The following is a 20,711-nucleotide window of genomic DNA, read 5'->3' on the forward strand; positions in this document are numbered from 1 at the left end:
CTCTTCAAAAGCAGCTTTGCCGACAGCAGAGGTTTTGAGGTTTTGGTTCGATTGTTTCTCCTCTCACTGTCTAAAGAACTCCACAAGTATGTGAAGGATACCCTTTAGAGGACCCTCTGCCAGGATTCCCAGGCCTACTCAGTCTGTCATAGGAACTCCTTCCCTTCCTCTCATCTTCCTCCCTGACTTGCTTCTCAGAAAATAGGCAATAAGAGGTAATAGCATGCTGGGGTCAGAAGGAGCAGTAGCATCCACAGCAAACATGAGCAAAATCCTCGGGACACAGGGCCCAGTGGAAATAAAGGAATAAAACACTTGCCGTCAGGTGGTGAGGCAATACCAAATTAGGAATAAAAAGACCAGAGTCATCTGTGTCCCAGCGCTGCTGCTTAGCTGCCCTGCACTCTCCTGTTATTATCCCTCTGCCTGGAATGCCAGTGCCTTGTGAACATACCCCTTGAGGCCTGGCTTGGGTCTTGAGAGCTCCTTCTGAACCGCAAATCTGATTAAGTTACTCCCCTCTTTAACACTTTAATAACTTCTCAGTGCCTGTAGCAGGGGTGTTTGCAAACCTTTTGGTCTCAAGACCCCTTTCCACTCTGAAAAATTATTGAGGACCTCTAAGGGGCTTTTTTATGTGCAGTTTGTTTGCTTCTGTCAATATTTACCATATTAGAAATTAAAACTGAGAAATTTCTAAATCTGTATTAATTCATTTAAAAATTACAATAATCAACCCATTACGTTAACATAAACACATTTTTTAAAAGTGTTTATTTCTTTTTGAGAGAGAGAGAGACAGAGCGTGAGCAGGGGACGGGCAGAGAGAGAGAGAGAGACACAGAATCCGAAGCAGGCTCCAGGTTCTGAGCTGTCAGCACAGAGCCCGATGTGGGGCTTAAACTCACAAACCATGAGATCATGACCTGAGCCGAAGTCAGAGGCTTAACCGACTGAGCCACCCAGGCACCCCATCATAAACACATTTTTAATGAAAATTATCTATATTTTCCACACACAAAAAAAATATTAATGAGAAGAGTAGCATCTTACATTCGTGCAAATCTCTTTAACACCTGGCTTAAAAGAAGACATCTAGATCCTAAAGTCTGTTTCTGCATTTAAGCTGTTGCAATATCATATGTCCTATATTTTATGGAATACTTCTCTGTACACTCGTGAGAGAATGGGTGGAAAAAGCAAACTACATTTAGCATTATTCTGGAAGTAACTGGGAGCTCACGGACCCGGGAAAGGATCTGAGGGACACCCAGGGGTGCCAGGACCAGACGATGAAAACCACTGGCCTACAAGGTAAATTCTAAGGTCGACATACAAGGACATCCAGTGTCATTCTAAATCGACAAGACCTCGTCCCAGGTTCTGGCTTCCTCTACCTGTCTAGCTTCAGCTGCATCATCACCATTCCCGCGTGTCTCCCACACTCCTGTCACACCACTCACACCAGCCAGTCATACGGTGTCATGTCTTTATGCCTTTGCATACAAGCTTCTCTGCGCCCGAAATTAGCTTTCCCCTTGCAGGCTCTTTCAAAAGCCAACTTGGAGGGGCGCCTGGGTGGCGCAGTCGGTTAAGCGTCCGACTTCAGCCAGGTCACGATCTCGCAGTCCGTGAGTTCGAGCCCCGCGTCAGGCTCTGGGCTGATGGCTCAGAGCCTGGAGCCTGTTTCCCATTCTGTGTCTCCCTCTCTCTCTGCCCCTCCCCCGTTCATGCTCTGTCTCTCTCTCTGTCCCAAAAATAAATAAACGTTGGGAAAAAAAAAAAATTAAAAAAAAAAAAAAAAGCCAACTTGGATGTGTCGCGCCTCCTGTGGCCCACCAGGAACAGAGCTGACCGCTCCCTGCAGGCAGAGCACAGGCTTCAATCAATGTCCACGACTGAGTCATTCACTGGCTGGGTGACCTTGGACAAGTGGTTTCACCTCACTCTAGGTATTATCCGGGCTGGATGCGGCTGTTAACCCAGAGGGGTGTAGCAGAGGGCTAGTGGGCGCTGAAAGAATGACCTGGCTCAATGCGGGCTTGTTGAATGGGTGAGCCATGAGGGGACCGTGGGAGCTTATACTTAACTAAGCATCTACTTACCAGGTCCCTGCACTGTCCCGTGGGCTTTACAAGCATGAACCTCACGCCAGCCCCTTGGATGAGAGATGAGAACCCTGGGGGAGAGGAGCGAGGTCACTCGCTCAAGGTCATCCATCACACAGCTGGTCAGCAGCAGGGCGGGGACTCGAGCCCCGGGGCGCCTCCTCTGCGCCAGAGGAGGCGCCCTGCGTCAGCAGGCCTTCGGGGACAAGACCTGGCGGCTCTTGGGCCCACCGTGCCGCCCACGGGCGCCTGCGCCGCCTCGGAGCGGGTGACCGGCGGCGGAAGGACTCGAACCCGAGCACGCAGCCTTCGCCGGGCCTCAGTTTACCCGTCCGGGAGATGCGGCGCGGAGAGACGGGCCCGGCGCGGGCCGGGCCCCCGGGCGGAGGGCGGGAGGCGGCCGGGACTAGCGGGGCCGCGCCGCTCGGTGGCGCCCTCCCCGCGCAGCCCCGCCCCGCCCCCCGCGCGCGGGCCCAACGGCCGCGGCGCGCGCCACCCCGCGACGGGAGGGGAGGGGCGGAAGCGGGGGGCGGGGCCGGGGAGCCGCCGCCGCCGCCGCCGCCGCCGTCGTCGCCGCAGCCGCCGCTGCGGTCAAGCCCCCCGCCGCCAGCCCGCCGGCCCGCCCGCCCGCCGCCCTCCGGAGCCGCCCCCGCCCGCCCCCTTCGCGCGTCGGCTCGGGCTCCCTGCGCAGCGGAAACATGGCGGCGGGAAGGGAGTGAGCCGCCCCGCGCCGCCGCTGCGCCCGCAGGTAAGCGCCTCGGCCGCCGCCTCCGCTCCCCGGGCCAGTCCGCGCGCCCTCGGGGGCCTGGGCCGGCGGGGGCCGCCCCGGGCGAGGAGGCGGCGGCGGGACCTGCCCGGCCGCCGCCCCCGCCCCTCGGGGCCCGCCGGCCGGCCGGCTGCTGGCTGTCGGGCCGGGGGCCTGTCTGCGGTCCGAGCGCGGCCGCGGCCCTTCGCGGCCGTGTCAGCCCGGCCCCCCGCGGCCCCGGCGGCCCGCTGCGCCTGGGCGGCCGGCCGGGCGGGGCCCGGTGACCGGCCGCGGGCCTGACGCCGTAGGACGGGGACACGTCTGGAGGATCCGAGCGGCGGCCGCTCTGTCCGGGCCGGCGGGGTCGCGGGGGGCGGGGGGGGGCGGGGGTGCTGTCAGTGCGCGGCGGCGGGTCAGAGGCTCCGCTCGGCCGCGAGAGCGGGGGGATGCCTGGGGGTCGGGGCCGGCTCGGACCCTGGGCGGCGGGCGTGCGCGGGCCCGAGCTGTCAGCCGCGGCGCTCGGGCTGGCTCCGGCGGGGCGGCCGGAGCTGCGCCGGGACCGCTCACGTGGGCCGCCGGAAGCGGGCGGGGAAAGCCGGCTTCGAACCTCGGAGCCGCGGGGCACCGCGGAGGGCCGGCGGCCGGGCGGGCTGGGACGCCGGCCCCGGGACGGGCGCGAGGGGTTTCCGGGGGACGGGTGGACCCCGGAACACCTCCAGGCTGGAAGGGAATTTGAAAGTCTTCTAGGGCTCCTTTCTCCCGTCGGATGCCGAAGTCCCTTTGAAAATCCCTAAATCCACCCTGATCATTTGGCCACCTCCTGCAGTGATGGCAAACCCCGTTTCTCCCCATTCCGTTCCTGGACGGCTTTGCTTTTTAGAAAAAATAAATTTTTTTTTGGTTGAAAGAAATCGCTGCCTCCCATTCTTCCTCGTTCTTCTCCCTTATGGGCAGCTGTTGAGTGATCAGAGGATAGTAGTCCTTCCTCGGAGGCTCGTCTTCTCGTCGCTTGTTTTAGTTCCTTCAGTTGTTTCTCGTACACTGAGGTTCTCTGATCCCTTCTCTGAAAGAGCTGGTCCATATCCTTTTTAAAGGAGAGAGCTTCTTAGTATGAGGAGACAAAACCTGTTAAGTTTCTCCAAGAAGATGCCTTGGCTTCAAGGATTGACCTGCACCTCATTTCTGTGCTGCATTTTGAACTTAAAAACAAAACAAAACAAAAAAACAGTCCAGTACTGTGTTCAAACGACCTAAAAGAGATCCTATTTTGTGAAAACGTTTAGATTTCCTCTCATTAAAAAAAAAAATCTATAAACACTTCATCAGCTGAGTTGATATATATCAAAGTGTGGCAATGCACTATGCAAAGAGGAAAGCTTATTATTTCTACTCTGAAAAAGGATTGAGACCTAATTTGGGGCTAGACTGCAATTTAATATTTAGTTGGAGAGGGAAATGCTTATTACATTGAACTCTTTGCTCTGTGTCTAACTGCCAGAAGGCCCAAAATTACTATGAAAAAGAACATTTTTTGTTGTTCACTTACCAGCATTATTTTTTTGCCAGCTTTTTCATCACTTAGCCTTGGTATGTGGGGGTTAAGTTTTTCAAAAGTGCCTGTTACCAATGTCCTAAACAACCCAAAGCAACCCTGCAGGTTAGAAGCTTTTCAAGTCCAGCAGAGATACCATGGCCTTGTAGATAAAATGCCAAGCTCTTGTATCTGGGACCCTGTTCCAATTCTAACCAAAGTTTCACTGTTTTTAGAACATAGACAAGCACATACCGGCAGTCAGAATTGGTTATCTTTGTTCTTATGTCTTTATTTTTTAAATTGGTCAGTGGTTTTGAAGTTTGTAGCACACTTGTCAAGTTTTGACTTCTGGTTTGTTTGTGCACATGCTATTTCCCTTTTATGTAAGTTGGGTAAAAATTTGTATAGGGCCGTTCTTTGTAGAACTATACAGGCTCAGGAACGGCTCTGGTCCCTTCCCTTCAAAGAACTTGAAGTTAATGGTAGGGAATACTGAAAACTCTGTGAGAAGGAACTGGTGTGAATATCCCACTGCAAATTTAAACTCAAGTTCCAAACTTTAAGCCTGTGTATCTACTATGTATCAGGCACTTTGGTATGCATTGTTACAAAGACGAATAAGATACATTTTCAGTTCCTGTGGGGCTGGTAAATTAGATGCCCAAATAGGTCAGAATAAAAGGTGAGAGGGTTGGATGATGTTGTGGCTGCCCCAAGGTGGGTGTGTGACTAGGGGAATGGTGGTGCCATTAACCGAGACAGGAAACAATGGATGATAAGTTTGGTTTTGGACTTGAAGATTTTTCAGTAGCTTGAGTTAAATCAATGAACAAACGTGGTAGAAGTAAACTAGAAAAAAGGGAGGTTGTGGTCAGAAAGTGGAATATTGGTGTTAACTTGTCTGATGTGGAGCTCCTCTAGGTGACAGTTAGGTCTGTCTGTGGGTATCTTAGGTACACTAGAGATGAAGGTCAGCGAAGCGGAGTGTGACAGGAGCTGCGAGGCTGTTGTATTGAATGGGTCATCTGTGTCGAGAATGAAGTGATTTAGGATGCTGGGGTGTGGGGAGGAGAGGATGTGACCCAGGTGCAGTGAATAGAGGGGATTAATCGGGAGGGTGGCAGATGACAGATGAGGAGGAGGGGTAGAAAGTGATGTAGCCAGATGGTGGACACCTCAAAGGAGGAGGAGGTTTTAAACAGAGAGTGGAAAAGTAGTGGTTTTTTACTTTTCCTTCTTGGGAGCAGGGTTCTGAACTCTCCAGCTTTATTCAGGACTCATATTCTTTTTGTTCTGAAGAGTTTGTTCTTAGTCTTGGAAAGTAGGAGGGCAAGTACCCTATATCAAATCTTTTCTGCTAATGCTTAATGACAAAGAGCAATAGAGGAGGGTTCCCCGCTGGTGATTAGTAGGCGGAGAGGAGACAGATAAAGCAGCGAGGCTGCACCCATGGTTTCTGGGAAGAGCCTACATTCTGAATTAGAAAGACCAGGGTTCAAATCTAGGCTCCGTCACTTACTAACCTTAGGACTGTAAGCAAATTGTCTGGCCTCTGTGACTTTCAGTGTCCTTACCTGTAAACAAATACATTCCTACTTCATAGGGTGTCACAAAGATTACATGGAATTATGTGTATAAAATCGCTAGAAAAGCAGTTGGTGCTTCCTAGATGCAAAGGAATCGTTAGTTCTCTTTCAGCTACCTTTAAGGGACTTAAGCCCTGCATGCTGACCTTTTTTCAGGTTTACCTAAATTATGAGGCAATACATACTCTAAGAGAAAGCCAAGGGATACAGGAGTTCAGAGGAGAGAACCATCATTTCTCAAAATTTGGAAACAAGGTTAGGCTTCACATTCAAAATAAATTTCATTTGGGCCTTCATTTCAATAGATTAAATAATTTAGGTGGAGATACAAAGAGGGGAAAGTGTAAGGTATGTTTGTTAAAAATTGATAGTTGCTGGACTGAAGCCTTTTTTTTTTTTTTTTTTTTTTTTTTTTTTTGGTGCAAGACTGTAGTTCTCTTCCTGCCTCAGCCATGGAAGCCCATACAGAAACAGGGGCCAGAAACTCAAAGTTGTCTGGACTACTGAGCCCCCCACATGGAGTGCAGCTGCTCTGGATGGACTTCATAGGAATGACAAATAAACTTTTGTTAAACCACCAAAAAAAAAAAAAAAAATAGTTGACACAGGTTTGAGTATTGTGTAAGTCAGAAGTGAGCCATATGGCTGGAGAGATGGCCTGGGGCCATAGTATTAAAGACCTGGAACTATGGGGGGGGGGGTACCTGGGTGTCTCAGTCAGTTAAGCATCGGACTCTTGGTTTTGGCTCAGGTCATGATCTCACTGTTGGTGGATTCGAGCTGTGTCCCACTCTGCTGACAGAGCAGAGTCTGCTTGGGATTCTCTCTCTCCCTCTCTCTCTGCCCCTCCCCTGCTCACTCTCTGTCTCTCTCTCAAAATAGATAAATAAATAAACTTAAAAATTTTTAATGGAAAAAAAAAAAAGACCTGGAACTATGGAGTTTGGACTTGATTCTAGGTAGACTAGGGAGCCATAGCTTGTACATGCTCTCTCTCCACCTCAGTTTCCTGTCTATAAAATTTGTAGTTTCAGAAACTTTGGATTTTTGTTTGAAGTAAACCAAGTAAGAAATTCCACATTTGGAAACAAGTTCCTACATAGGCCAGTTTTAGTTATAGATTTATAGTTGTAGTTTGATCTCTGCAATAGCCTTGTTTGGTAGATAGGCTTAGTGGAGTTAAGAAACATAGGTGATCTTACAGAAAGTGACTAGAGATGCTCCGATTTTAAGTTTTGTCTTTTCTATACTAAATGTCACCAGTTATTAATTATACAATCCTGGGCTCGTCACTTTACCTCTCTGGTCCTCAGTTCCCTCGTTTTTGTTAGGTGTAGGTTTAACTAAGATAGTAAGTGTAAAGCACTTTGCGTAATGTCAGTTGTATAACAGTCCCTCCCATGTTGTCCCTCCCCTCACACCGTTGCCAAGGCCTTAGTGCTAACTCCCTAGCCAGCAGGAACTGCTAGAGCTAATTATTTTGATAACCTTATGGCCACATAAAGCAGCTAGTCTTATCATCTGTTATCTTTGTCCTGTCTTCTCCAGTCACTGTCTTCCAAACTGCTTTTCCTGTGCTGACTCAGCTTCCTCCTCCTGTCTCCCAACCCTGCTTGTTTGTTCCCTCATACCTGTCCATAGGCTCTCTGAAACCCCTGTTTCCTACCCTGCTAACCATTTTACTAGATTTGTGTGTGTGTTATGGAGAGCACCTATAGTTGTCTGCTCTGTAGTTCTTTTGAATGGGTGCAGCGCATTCTCCCACGCCCTATGCACAACGAGGAAGTTAAGGATGTTTGTAGTTTTCTGTGCACCACTGTTTTGTCCATCTTCTTGAAATCGGTGTGCTCTGTGGTACAAGGGCTACTCTTGTCTTCTTGTGTATAGATCTTCTCCATCATTTAGGACCTGACATGTACGGTCTTCCTTTCCACCTCAATTTCCGTCCTCACCCTGAGTAACTGCAGTTTTCACACAGATAATTGTTTCCCCGAACAATTGCGCCTTCAACTCAAGCGATCATCCTTTTAGCTTATCAACTCCCATAGTCACACCATGGACCTTGTTATCACCCCGAGATGGCCCGCCTCTGCAATTATAAACGAAGACTTGCAGCTTTATTCAAAATGTCTCCGACTTGACCTTCGACAGCTCTGTTGTTTGATCTCTTTGAAGCCTGCCTTCACGTCCTTCCCTATCCAGGAAGGATGATTAATTTTCTTAGTCTGCCATTTATTCGGTTTGCTTTCTTGCCGTCCTCCTCCATTCCCTTGCTCTGCTGTTCTTCTGCCCTTGTCTGGGCAAAATCTCGAACCTCGTTGGATCAGACCTCTCTTTTGGCAGTCGTAGCCCAGAGCCCTGCTGGAGATCACACGCTTCTCTGCAGATTGCTGCCATTGTGCCTTGAGTACCTAGTCATTTCTTTGCCCTAGTCTTCATGAGGTCTTATGTCACATGTTTCTCAAAATCCTATCTGTATTTTCTTGCTTCCTCCTCTTTCTCAAGACTAAATCTCTGACTCTTGTCAACCTCTTTCTCTCTTCTGACTCCTTTTCTTTTATTTAAATCTGCTTAGAAATCTCCCATCTTGAAGTAAATCTTGTAAATAAAATCTTAAATGCATGTCTCCCTCCAGGTACCACCTAGTCTCCTACCTATCTCCTTTACTTGAACTTGTTGAGTTGTATACATTTAATATGTAAACTTTCTCACTCTTACCTCTTCGTTGCATTCTGGTTTTAGTCTCCATCACTGAATAAGCTTCAGTTTCCTTATCTGAAGATGAGGCTAATGGTAGCTATTAAGTACTATAATACTTTAAGATTTTTGTGATTTTAGGTGAGGTAATCTATATGAAAGAGCCCTGCACAGTGACTAGCACATTGTAGCAATGCTATATATGTTACATTCACGTGTTCCTTTTGTTATTATTGCTACTTATTTAATCTTCAAAAGACTCATGAGGGGATAAGCCTCCTTATTTTGCAATAAAGGAAACAGACTTAAAGTTTTAGAAATTTGCCCAGATCTTACAGAGTCTCTGAACTGCTCTGAGCGGGGTCACCAGCCTTGTCCTTATTGGTAACAACAGGGGGAGGCAGGCAATTTTAAGGCCTCAGCAGCAGCATTTCACATTTATGATTATCCCCTCTTCTCAAAACTTTCTTTTCCCCCTTTGGCTGTGGTGCCTGTCAGCGTGTTAGTTCCTCCTTGGCCACTTTACCCCAAGTGTTTTTTGGATGAGAACCTCCCTTCTCTTGCCTGTCTTTGGTCCTAAGCCTTCTTCTGTACATTCCCTTAGCAATCTCAGCCACTCACTTGGCTTACGGTAATGACTGTTAGCTCATGACTCAAATTTCTATCTGTAGTCAAGATAATCTCCACTGAGTGTTAGAGCTGTGTACTTAGCTCCCTGTAGTCAGCTTCACAAACAGCTATGTATCATATCTGCTTTAAAGTCAATATGGCCCATCACCATAGGTCCTAGTGTGCCATGTGAAAACCTTCTGAAATTGAAACGGACCTAATAAAAAGTTGTCTTGAGTTTTGTTTTGTTTTGTTTTGTTTTGTTTTGTTTGAGAGAGAGAGAGAGAGCATGCATGCACAAGAGTGATCCTGGGAGGGCAGAGAAAGAGGGAGAGAGAGAATCTTAGGCAGGGCTCAATCTCACCACTGTGAGATCATGACCTGAGCCGAAATCAGGAGTCGGATGCTTAACTGACTGAGCCACCCAGGCTCCCCAAGAGAGATTTCTTAAAATAAAGTCAGCGTGTCCCAAATTGAACCTAACATCCTTGCCACTTTTCCTGCCCCTCCTTCTTCATTTAAGAAAACTTGTTTTCCTCACGAGTGATTCTGGTTTAGAGAAATTTCTGTTTATTCAGTAAATAGTTATTGTTGATCACTTAGAGATATTTAAGGCATAGTTGTTTCTCTCAGGGAGCTCACTGTTTATGAGGGGAAGGTAAGACACGTACTTAACTAATTCGTATACATAACTCTAAAAACTCCAGAAATTCAGAGGTGGAAGGAGAGGTCACTAACTTCTGGGGTGGTCTTGTGAAATCTCCAGGTTCATTGCTTAAGGAAAGCTCGACATAGGTGATTTGAGAGTAGAGGCTGAGGGTGCCCGGGAGGTTCAGTTAAGAGAGTAGAGGCTGAGATGGAAAGGATGAGAATCTGGGAACAGAATTGCTTTTGGAAAGCTAAAAGTGAAAATTTTGTCCTTTCTCTTAAACCCTTGGAATATTACACACTTCATTAAAACCAAAATTCTTGTAGGATGGTTTTAATTGTTCTTTGACAAAAAGTGTCCTAGGCTCAGTTAGCAGTTTGTTGGAGCATTGTATTGAACATATACTCTGTTAGACACTTGGAAGATAGAGATTAATAGGAAATATTCAGTGCTGTGTAGGCATTTGTAGCCTGCTAGTGAAGACACTAGTGATAATTATATTACAGTGTAGTAAGTGCTATAGCAGTGGTAGGTGCAGTATGGTAGGATTGCTATATATTGCTAAGGGCTGAATTATGTCTCTTGCCTGCCCTCAAAATTGGTATGTTGAAGTCCTAACCTCCAGTATTTCAGAATATTTCAGTATCTCCCATTTGGAGATAGGGCCTTTAAAGAGGTAATTAAGCTAGAGTGAGGTCGTATGGATGGGCCCTCATCCAATATGACTTGTGTCATAGTATAAGAAGAGGTTAGGACACATACGAAGGAAAGACCATAGGAAGAGAGGGAGAAAACAGCCATCTATATAAGCCTAGGCGAGAGGCCTCGGAAGAAATCAACCCTGTTGACACCTTGATCTTGAACTTCTAGCCTGTGTAACTGTGAGGAAACACATTTCTGTTGTTTCAGCCACCCAGTCTGTGGTTGGTCTTTGTTATGGCAGCCCAGCAAACAAATACAATAACCATTCCAGAGGACTTTGTATCTAGTTCTGCCTCAGAGTTTCAGGGATGATGTAAATGACACTGGGGCGATGGGAAGGTGAGAAGAATATATAATTATAGTTGGATATTATTGAAGGATGCCGCATACATTTTCTTATTTAATTTGAAACATCCTACCCATGAGGTAGGATGCCAGGTCATTATACACTCCATGACTGATAAGGAACTGAGGTGTGGGTGGAATAAATGATGTACCCGATATCAAACGGCTAATAAATGTCAGAACAACAACTCGGAACCAGGTCTTCTTACTCCACATTTTGTGCTTTGTCCAGAATGATTCATTCCCTCCTGTGACCTCCTTTTTAAGACCTTGTGCTGTCTGAACTTCCTGCTGTTTCTGTTGCAAGTAATCATGTATTAATTTCTGTATATTTTGAAACATATAAAGGCTTCTGTCTTATTTTTTTCCTCTGGTTTGTTGTAAACGTTACAGTTGTTAGCTTTTAAAATGAAAGCATATGCATGTTGTATATTCATTTTAATTGCTATGTCTATTGCTCATTGGCATATTATAGCATATTTCCAAGTGTTTTGTTATTTATTATAATTGCTTTACACTCATGCTTATGTAGACTTTCCTCAGGGGCATTCAAACATGATGGAAATAAAGGCTATTTTTGTTATTCTGTCTTGTAAAGTATAATAGAAAACATGAGAGCCAGTATACTTGTTCTTGGAGATATTTAACAAGAGAGCAGACAACCATTTGTCTTAGATGATTTAGAATATTAGACTCCCAACCTTGATTTTTTTGGTGTTCTGTCTTATCTCCACAGTTACTTCGAGAGACTGCCAGAAACTCTTCAAACCAGATTAAATTTTTTAAAAAATAAATGAATTTTTTGGGCACCTGGGTGACTCAGTCACTTAAGCGTTTGACTTGGGCTCAGGTCATGATCTCACAGTTCGGGAGTTCAAGCCCTACATTGGGCTCTGTGCTGACAGCTCAGAGCCTGGAGCCTGCCTCAGATTCTGTGTCTCCCTCTCTCTCTGCCTCTCCCCTGCTCAAGCTCTCTCTCTCTCTCTCTCTCAAAAATAAATACATGTTAAAAAATAAAAATAAATGAATTTTAAAGGTGAATTTGGTAGTATAAAAGTTTATAAAGACTAATAGGCATAGAGAGTCTTAATTCCAAATGAAGGGAATGCAGGAGTTTAAAAATGTCTAATTTCTTTATGTGTATTTGTTCAGTTTTTCATTCATTCATTCAACAAATATTTAATTATGTCTACTAACTGCCAGACAGTGTGCTATGTGCAGTGACAAAAAAGAATGCCATAATTTTTAAAATGCAAAGACAGGCCACAGAATTAAAGAATATATATGTGGTACATGTATCAGCCAAATATCACAATCTGTAATAATAAAGGATTCCTACAAATAGATTAGAAAAAGACAAATTCATAGAAAAATGACAAGGCATAAATGAGGCAACCTAAATATTTATTACCCATTGACCAATAATTAAAGGCAAATTAAAGCTCTAATGAGATGTCTTTTCATACCTATTAGATTGGGAAAAATTAAGAAGTCTGGTAATACCAAATATTGTCAGGATGTGGAGTTAAGGGAACTCTTGGACACTCTTGATGGGAATAGAAATTGTACAATCATGGTAAAGAATAATTTGTCAGTGTCTAGTAAAACTAAAGTACATATAACCTGTAGTCCAACAGTTCTGCTCCTAGGTCAGTACCCTTTAGAAACTCTCCAATGTATGCATGAAGAGATACACAAAAATATTCATGCAAGGGGCACCTGGGTGGCTCAGTCAGCTGGGCGTCCGACTTTGGCCCAGGTCATGATCTCACGTTTTGTGGGTTTGAGCCCCATGTATGGCTTTGTGCTTACAGCATGGAGCCTGCTTTGAATTCTGTCTCCTTCTCTCTGTGTCCCTCCCCCACTCATGTGCACATGTGCACACCTGTGCTCACTCTTTGAAAAGTAAACATTTAGAAAAATCTTTTTAAAAATTAATGCGTTATTATAGCAAAAATTTCAAACTACTCCAAATGTCTATCAATAAAAGAATGAAAATATTACAGTACATTTATCTAATGGAATTCTATACAATAATGAACGTGGACTAGAACTATCTAGTAACTTGAGTGAATCTGAAAAAGAAAAGGTTGAGTGAATAAAGCAAGTGACAGAACACGTTTACATAAAATTTAACATGTATGTATTATTTAGGGAAGTATACTTAAGCAATAATTGTTTAAGCAATTGCATGGTTATAATAAACATCAAATTAAGGATAGTGGGTTTCTCTGAATGTCAGGGCAGGGAGAAAAGACCGGAAGGATGGTGGGAAGAGCACACGGGGGAGCTTATATCGTACAGTAGTCCTCCCTTAACTCCTGCTTTGGTTACCCATGGTCAACCACAGTCAGAAAGCTGATTGAGGACCCTCCTTCTGATGGATATATGGTCAGATCAGTAGTAGCCTAAAGCTCTATCACAGTGCCTCCATCATGCTCCTCACTTCATCTCATCACACAGGGATTTTATCATCTCACACTGCAAAGAAGGGTGAATGCAGTACAATAAGATATTTTGAGAGAGGAAGGGACCACATTCACATAACTTTTCTATAGTTTACTTATTTATTTTGAGAGAGAGAGGGAGAAAGACAGTGTGAGTGGGGGAGGGGCAGAGAGAGAAAGAGAGAGAATCCAGCACTTAGAGTGCAGAGCCTGATGCAGGGCTCCAACTCACGAACCATGAGATCATGCCCTGAGCTGAAATCAAGAGTCAGATGCTTAACCGACTGAGCCACCTGGGTGCCCCTCACATAACTGTCATTACAGTATAATTTTTCTGTTTTATTAGTTACTATTGTTAATCTCTTGTGCCTAATTTTTAAATTAAACTTTATCATAGGTATGTATGTACAGGAAAAGACAGTATATATAGGGTTTGGTACTATCCACAGTTTTAGGCATCCACTGGGTGTCTTAGAACACTTCCCCACAGCTAAGGGAGACTACTGTATTAGTAGATCTCTTTTTCAACTAGGTTGTGGTTATATGGTTATGTGGTTATGTGGTATATTCTTATACCTTTGTATCTATCTGAAATACTATATGGGTATTTTTAAAGAATAATAAATGTAGCCCTCATTATGAGTGTAATGCAGGGAGGGAGGGAGTAGCAGAAATATAAAGAGATGTTATTATGATGAATCATGTAAAATTGCTGTTTTTATAGGTCTTAAATGGTCTAATACGAGCAATTTCAAGTGGCTCCACCTCATTCAGTCTAATGTAAATTGTGCTCTCACTTGGATACATTCAGAGGACTGTGGGAACACAAGGGTAAGGACAGCTGAGTGCTGAGGCAGGAGGAGCAGGATGATCTGTGGAAAGTCTTCAGATATTGAGAATGGCATTGAAACTGCATCTTAGAAGCTGAGAAGGAATTCACTAGGTAGAGAGGAGAAAAAAGAGGGCCTTCCAGATAGAAGTCAAGACCCTTGGAGTGAATTAAATCCCTCAGGAGGAATATGTGGAGGTCAAAGAAATGCAAGGAGGGGGAGACTAAGAAGAGGGACAACATGTGCAACTACGTGGATGGAACTGGAGGGTATTATGCTAAGGGAAATTAGTCAGAGAAAGATAAATATCGTATGACTTCACTCATATGAGGACTTCAAGAGACAAAACAGGTGAACACAAAGGAAGGGAAGCAAAAAGAAAAACAGGGAGGGGACAAAACAGAAGAGACTCTTAAACATGGAGAACAAAGAGGGTGACTGGAGGGGTTGTGGGAGGGGGGATGGGCTAAATGGGTAAGGGGCACTAAGGAATCTACTCCTGAAATCATTGTTGCACTGTATGCTAACTAATTTGGATGTAAATTAAAAAAAAATAAAATTAAAAAAAAAAAGAAGAGGGACAACATAATAGCAAATATCTGTATAGTGTTTACTATGCATTTTAATATGCATATAAATTCATGTGATCCTCCCAGATGGGGAAACAGGCACATAAAAGTTAGTAACCTGATCGAGGTCATGGGGCTAACGACTGGTGCAACTAGGATTTGAACTCTGGCAGTCCAAGTCCAGAGTCTGTGCTCTTGGCCAGTACGCTATACTGACTCACTACACTATAAGCACTTCACACACACACACACACATATATATATGTAATATATATATTATATATATATATGTACAGCATATATATAATATAGTACATATATATGCATATATATGTAATATATATGTGTGTCTGTATACATATATATATATATACAGCATATATATATATATTTAATATATATATACAGCATTGTCCTCTAAGGTAGAGTAAGGGATAGCAAGATAACAGAGATGTGACTAACTCAGAAGAGTAGTGATTCTACTAGTTCTGTGTGCCAGTAATTATAATTCCATTTAATAATGAAAAAGATGGAGTCAGGGAGACTATTGAAAATCGATCCTAAGTATTTGATGTATCAACACAATTGAAAATTTTAATCCTCTGCTGTCTGTATCATAGTTTCTCTAACATGCTGACTGGGATTAATATGGACAGTTTTGTTTATTCTTCTTTATTTTCTGGTTTTAATAAAGGTAGAACGAAGGATATTGTTGATTTAGTGGATTTCCAGAAATGGATGATATTCTAAAGATCAGTACTTCAGTCTTCAATATTTCATAGACAGGAAGGTAAAAGAGACCATATGGTTTGTGGAAAGAATTGTGGCTTGGTGGTCGAGATTCCCAGTCAAGTCCCAGTCTGCACCCCACTCTGTGATTTAGGCAAGGGGGTGCAGTCAGTGGTCTCTAAGATTTCTTCCAGTGCATAGGTTCCAGGACTATTAGGTTAAATATTCAATGAAGAAATTGAGGCTTAAGGAAGGGATGTGGTTTGTCCAGCTCATAAAACTGGAATTTCATTCTCTTGACTTTTGGTCCAAAAAACCTAGTGGAAGAATCACCATTTGAGTGGCTTCTTTATGTCAGGCACATATTAAGTACCTAAAAAAACATAAAGCCATGTGAAATTGTTTCAGAATTTATCCAATATAAAAGTAACAACATAGTATCTCCTATGTTTATTTATACATATCTTGCTTTTTTCCAGAATGTATTTAAAGCATACTTACTTTGTGTAACATACCATACTAAGAAAGGGAATAACTTGAGTATTTTTCAGATACATTGCAACATGCAGATATATATTATTTGCACCTACCTGCATACAGGTATCATTAACTCCACTTTATACATAAACAAACGGAGACTTAAAGATACCTGGCCAAAATCGTATAATGTATAAGTGATAGAACTCAATTTCAAACTAAGACCAGCCTGACTTCAACCATAGAGCCCTTTGCGTTTCGCCTGTACACTCCCCCAAGCAGTGTTACAGACACTGTACAGGAGGCAAGACAAAAGCATTGACTCTCTTTTTTCTCTAAGTTTATTTATTGATTTTGAGAGAGAGAAGGGGAGGGGCAGAGAGAGAGGGAGAGAGAATCACAAGCAGACTCCATCTGCATTGCCAGCGCAGAGCCGGACATGGGGCTTGAACTCACAAACTGTGAGATTATGACCTGAGCTGAAATCAACAGTCAGACGCTTAATTGCCTGAGCCACCCATTCACCCCTCCTTTTCGTTTTCTTCTTTTTAACTGAAACCACAACTAAGGGAGGTCTGCTGTGCAATGTAAGCCCTCTGTGTGCTCTTCCCGGCAGCATTTCCAGTCTTCTCCCCACCTTGCTGGTCAGAGATACCCACTATCCATGTAAACTCTTTTCACCTCAGTGCCTTCTACCTGTAGATGACAAAAATACACCAAATTCTACTCTCGACAGAGAGGACTCAGACAAATGTAAAAGGTTCTTCCCACATGATATTGCCTGTTAATTGAAAGCACCATACCATTATTTGGTAGGATTTTTGTAGCTGAGTTCCCATATTTGCTTCTGAACAAAAGTGATTCTGTTCGTATAGGAATGGTATTTTATTTGAGCTGTTTGTGCGACACTAAAATAGTACTAATGCCTGTTGCCATTATATATGAGTTGCGTAGTTATTTTTTCTACAAATGCTTTGAAAGGTTGATATGACTCTTGGAGTGATATTAATTTAGAAATCCAGGATTTAAGTGCTCGCTTCAGCAGCACATACACTAGAAGTCTTGGATTTCGTTTCTCAAGAATAAACTTTGTGAGAAGTCTCTTAATCACAGAGTTTATAGGTCTTCTACTAAGTATATTTTCATCATCAGTTGTAGTTGTGCCTACATTTAAAGGAAACCATTTAGGGGTGCCTGGGTGGCTCAGTCGGTCAGGCATCTGACTCAGTTTCGGCTCAGGTCATGAGCTCACAGTTTGTGAGTTTGAGCCCCGCATTGGGCTCATGCTGACAGTGCAGAGCCTGCTTGGAATTCTCTCTCTCCCTTTCTTTGCCCCTCCCCTGCTTGCTTTCTCTGTCTCTGTCTCAAAATAAATAAATACACTTTAAAAAAATAGAAGTAAAGGAAACCATTTATAGAAATTGATCTTCAAGGAAGTATTCTGTAAATAGTTATTATTGACCCTAGATATCCTCTTTCTGTAGAAAGCTTAGAAAATATTACTAAACAAATACCAGTAGAGCCAGAAATTCTCTTGCTTCTTTCTTGCTCCAGAATTTACTCTCCAAATGATCCAAGTATGATCCCTCAGATTTCCACAACTCCAACTTAATTACTTAATGCAATTTAGTGACTAAACAAGGATTGGTTGTTTGGCCTGAATTTTATTAGCTGCCTTAACAGTGAATAGATTTTGTTTTTTATGCTAACCTGGACACTTAAGTGTCAAAGTTGTCTTTTTAAGAACTGCTGTTTGAATTTGGTAAAATGTTTTTGTCAACTTCCTTATTTTCAACACTAACAATTTTCTTTTGATATGTTAAAATCCTTAATGATGGTATTTAAATAAACCATTAGGCTGAAAAGAGAAATGTCAGTTCAGACAATTTACTAATTTGGTGGTGTTTCTGATTATTAGTTATCAATGAAAACCTGTATTTAGGTGCCTAATATAGTAAATGTTTACATAGTAAGTGCTCAAATACATGTTGATTAAATCCAAATTTGAATTAATGGACTATTTTCATTGCACATATTTTTTTTTTCTTTTTTGTGCTCCTTTGTGTTATATTAAGAGGGAAATGTATTTTACACTGACCATATTTTGGAAATAGATTTGTTGTTTGATGGGTAGGGGTTTAAATCCCACGTCTTTTACCCCTAAGCTACCAAAAAGATACTTCATTCTATTTATCAGACAGGTTTAGCAATCCCTGGTGTATTTGTAGGTCTTGCCTTTTTTGGAATTGAAGGTCACAAGACCTGGTAGGCAAGGCAGCTTCTCACACTTTTCATGCCCCTTTGTATGCATACTATGGTAGATTCTGGTACGGTGGTGGGCTCGCAAATGTCATTATAATGTTCTTTCTCTGTATTACTGGGAAATAACAATTACCATTTCATCAGTATGGAAGGAGACAGCCAGACTTTTGTTTCCCCAATTTGCTAGTTCATCTGGAACACACATTAAGAATATAGATACCTTGGGGTGCCTTGGTGGCTCTGTCGGTTGGGCATCCGACTTCGGCTCAGGTCATGATCTTTAAGTTTGTGAGTTCGAGCCCTGCGTTGGGCTCTGTGCTGAAAGCTTAGAGCCTGGAGCCTGCTTCGGATTCTGTGTCTCCCTCTCTCTCTGCCCCTCCCCTGCTCATGCTCTCTCTCTCTCTCAAAAATAAACATTTAAAAAAATAATAAAAAAAGAATACAGATATCTTGACTTAGAGATTCTGTTTCAGTAGATTTGGGGTAGTGCCTCTGGTGATCCTTTTGGGAAAAAAAAAATCAGTGCTCTAATTTTTTAAAATGTTGGTACTACATTTATACTTCTTGGTTATAAAGAACAGAAACTCAATATAAATGGATTGAAGCAAAAAAGGAATTTATTGGCTCATTTAATTTGAAATAAAACCTGGTGAAGGGAGTTATTAATAAACTTCTTCTTGCTTCTAGATTGTTTCCCAACTTTATCAGGCAAGGAATGCATAACAGAGGTGCTTGAAAGGACCATAGGGGAATCAAGACTCTGGTATGTCTCAGTCTCATCCATAGTTGTAGGTCCTGCCTTTCTGCCTTTACTTGTACCATGTTTAGCCCTGTGTAATTTTCCAACTCAGCAAGGCTCCTGTGCTGGCCCTGGGCAGAGTGAAACTTTTTTAGAGAAGCCCTGTTTTATACCCAGTGTTTTCAGATTGACCAGCTTAACTCAGGATTCATGTTCTCCATTATGCACTGGTATGGCCTTACAGGCTATTCAGGATTTTGAGTATCTCCCCTGTTTCATATTAAGCAATTTTTTTTAATGTTTGTTTATTTTTGAGAGAGAGAGAGAGACAGAACATGAGTCGGGGAGGGTCAGAGAGAAAGGAAGACAGAATCTGAAGCAGGCTCCAGGCTCTGAGCTGTCAACACAGAGCCCGACGCAAGGCTCAAACCCACAAACCGTGAGATCATGACCTGAGCCGAAGTCAAATGTTTAACTGAGTCACCCGGGTGCCCCAGCAATTTCTTTTTTGTAGGAACTGATTAAAGGCTACCTATGTGGCCAATACACATCACATCCTGCGTTTTCCCTACTACATCTCTTTGCAATGTACCTCAGTAGTAGTGAGTCCTGATACAAAACAGACCACAGTGTGATCACCTTTCTCATACCACATAGGGATGGCCAACCTCTTGGCATGAAATAGAGGTCTGTACTGTTCTGTTCCTAACCATAATCCAGTCAGTTCTACATTTTAGGGACCCCTCTATCACATACTGGTTTCCGTATCGTAAGGGTACATGGGATTGCAAGCAATAGAAACCAACTCTGGTTAACTGTGTCTACAGCGGTGATTCCCAAACCTTGCTGACTACCTGGAAAGGTTTTTAAGTTAAAAATCCCCATGTACACCACCCCACCTCAAAAAAAAAAAAAAAAAAAAAAAAAGATTGAATTAGGATTTCCAAGGAAATGGAACATAGGAATTCGTATTTTTAAAAAGCTCTCTAGATGATTGTGATGCTTGCCCATTGTTGCCTATTTCAGTGAATATCCTCCAAACTCATCTGTTTGCCTTGGCCTAAACACTGGCACTCATTTCTGAAACGACTTTTTCTCCATTTACAGTTCATTGCTAATACCCATTAGGTCTGTATCCTAAATATCTTATGAGTCTTTCCAGCTGTATCTTTTGTTCTAGTGTAGGGCACCATAATTCTTTTGGACCATCATATTAACCCCATAAGTAGTTTTCATGCTTCTACTTTTACATGTCCCCCCACCTCCATCAACATAGTCACCACAGATCATGCCGTCTCTTCACCTAAGATCTTTCGGTGGCTTCCCATTGAGCTGAAAATACAAACAATATTTTCCCTGCAATCTACATGATACAGAGGCTACTTTCTTAGCCAGACTCACCTGGTGCTACCATCCCCTAGCTAAATTCCAGTCACACTGGCACCTTTTTTGTTCCTTAAATATATGAAGCTCTTTCCTATCTCTGAGACTTTTTGCACATGCTGTTTTCTCTGTCTGGGAAGTCTTCCCCTGATGCTTGGTTAGTTCTTTCTCAGCGTGAAACCACATCCCCAGAGATAGCCTCCCTGACTTCCCTTCCACAGTCACTGTTTATTTCTGTTTTAGCACTTAATCACAAAAGGTAATTATTTATTTGTTTGTTTATAAGTTCCACGGGTGTGG

At 43.3% G+C, this 20,711-nt stretch overlaps 1 protein-coding gene across 6 annotated transcripts in view; it reads left to right on the plus strand.

The window, feature by feature from the left end:
• Positions 1–2,747: 2,747 nt before the first annotated feature.
• SCMH1 (Scm polycomb group protein homolog 1) overlaps positions 2,748–20,711 on the plus strand; it is a 186,641-nt gene continuing 168,677 nt past the window's right edge. For all 6 annotated transcript variants that reach the window (XM_047082518.1, XM_047082524.1, XM_047082528.1 and 3 more), the window contains exon 1: positions 2,748–2,856. The gene's annotated coding sequence lies outside the window, so the exon portion shown is untranslated. The remainder of the gene's footprint in view (positions 2,857–20,711) is intronic.

Source organism: Lynx rufus, unplaced genomic scaffold (genome assembly GCF_022079265.1).
Source record: "Lynx rufus isolate CCGP_SWC_20201006 ecotype Redwood Valley unplaced genomic scaffold, mLynRuf1.p SCAF_2, whole genome shotgun sequence".
Classification (NCBI taxonomy): Eukaryota; Metazoa; Chordata; class Mammalia; order Carnivora; family Felidae; genus Lynx; species Lynx rufus.